Here is a 1,700-nt window from a genome sequence, read left to right as displayed (position 1 = left end):
ATGACCTACTTAGGAAACCCTGTGGCGCTGCGAAATAGGTGCCTCCTCTCCCAGGCTGACGGCAGGTCTCGGCCGCCGGGGCCGCGGCGGCGGCTGGGCCTGCCGGGGAGCGCTGCAAGCTGCAGCTGGAGCGCTGCGGCTCCCCACTTCTCCGGGGAAAGCTGGGCGCCCGGAGGGCAGGCTCAGGCGGGTGGGGGAACCGCTGGTGTTTTTCAGTGCATCACCCYATGGCTGCCCTGCAGCTCGGAGACTTCGGCTGATTTCAGCCCAGCCGCCCCACGCGCTAAGAGCGGAGAGGCCGCCGGCGGCTGCAGAGGGCTGCAAGGCTGTTTCCCCAGCCGGCTGCGTCCCTGCGGCGCAGCCGTGCAGCGTGTCCCCTTGCCGCCCGCAGCAGGACAGCCTCCCCGCTCCCCGGGCGTCCTTCCCCCTCGCGGGACTCCGGCCTCCGGGCAGCTGCAGCCCCCGGCGCGCTCGGCACCGCGTGCCCAGGACAAAAGCCAAGCGTGACAAAGGCAGGCAGCCGCGCTCACGCCGCCGTCGCGCGCCGCTCCGGCGTCCCGGGGCTGCCGGGCTGCCCGTGCCGCGCGTGGCGCCCCGGGCCCCGCAGCAGGGCCGACCCCGGCACCTGCGGTGCGGCTCGGAGGTGGCACCGTTGCTCCCACGTTTTATTGCAGCGGGGGTTTTGCCAACACAGAGTCGGCAGGGCTCGTCCTGCAATCTGCAGCGTGGGCAGCCGGTCGCAGCCGCTATCTCACGCCTCCCCGCCCCAGCGCCCCAGCCCCAATTTCCGCCTGCCTTGGGCAGGCTTTGAGCTGCACGGAGTGGCGCGGGGGCCAAGCTCGCCTGGATTCCCCTCCACGCTGCGGTGTACCCCTCTGCAAGACTTTGATCTGCTGCAAACGGTGATAAAACAGGCCTTTGAACCAAAATAGTATCTATCCGAGGCGCTCCTGCAGAGCCCGAGATAAAAGGCTTTCCGCAGCAAACACCGTCCCGAGCTCGCCTCTCTCCGCGACAGTCTTGGCTGCCCTATTTTCACTGTGCACCCCAGACATGCTCCTCTCTCGGGCGGTGCCGGCTGTGCCCCGGCAGGGCCACATGCACCTTCCCGAACGGCGATGGCCCCGCGCTGCCCGGCCCAGGGAGCCGCTCCGCAGGCAGGGCYGGCCGCGGCCCGGGAGCTGCCGCGGGGCAGCCGCGGGGGTAGTGCGTGCGCAGCGTGGGTGCATAGCAGGGTGTGTGTCACCCTCGGTGGTGCGACGCTAGCGTGTGCGATAGCGCGTACGTGCAGAGGTGTGATGCACGGGGTTGTGCGTGTTCCATGCGAGTGTGCGGCCTGAGCGAACAGACGTCCGCAGCAAGGTGCACTGCGTCTTGGGGGAGGCCCGGTGGTGTGCGTTGCAGGGTGCGTACCGGGGGAGTGTGTGCTGCAGTATGCRTATGCGTGTGTGTGCGTGCGTGTGTGCGCGTTTCAGTGGGTGTTGCAGCGTGTTCATTGGCGTGGGTGTGTGTCCGTAAAGGCAGGGTGCTCCCCGGCTGCGCGGGTACCTGGCAGTGTGCGCGTTGCACGGCGCCAGCGGCCTGGCCGCACTGCAGGGTGCGTGCCGCAGGGTGCCCCCGCTGCACGCGCGTGTCACAGCGCGTGTCGCAGGGCGCCCGGCTGCGTGAGCGCGCGTGTCGCGGCGGCGGGTGCGCGGCGG

The 1,700-nt window shown here is 70.1% G+C and overlaps 1 protein-coding gene across 1 annotated transcript in view; it reads right to left on the bottom strand.

The window, feature by feature from the left end:
* The window catches only part of CRYBA1 (crystallin beta A1), a 7,040-nt gene extending 6,983 nt beyond the window's left edge, over positions 1-57 (bottom strand). The window contains exon 1 of the mRNA XM_085318652.1: positions 10-57. The gene's annotated coding sequence lies outside the window, so the exon portion shown is untranslated. The remainder of the gene's footprint in view (positions 1-9) is intronic.
* Between the last annotated feature and the right edge of the window lie 1,643 nt (positions 58-1,700).

This window comes from Rhea americana, unplaced genomic scaffold (assembly GCF_003343005.1).
Source record: "Rhea americana isolate MKP2758 unplaced genomic scaffold, rheAme1 scaffold_549, whole genome shotgun sequence".
In the NCBI taxonomy this organism is placed as follows: domain Eukaryota; kingdom Metazoa; phylum Chordata; class Aves; order Rheiformes; family Rheidae; genus Rhea; species Rhea americana.
This window is presented reverse-complemented; position numbering and strand designations above follow the sequence as displayed.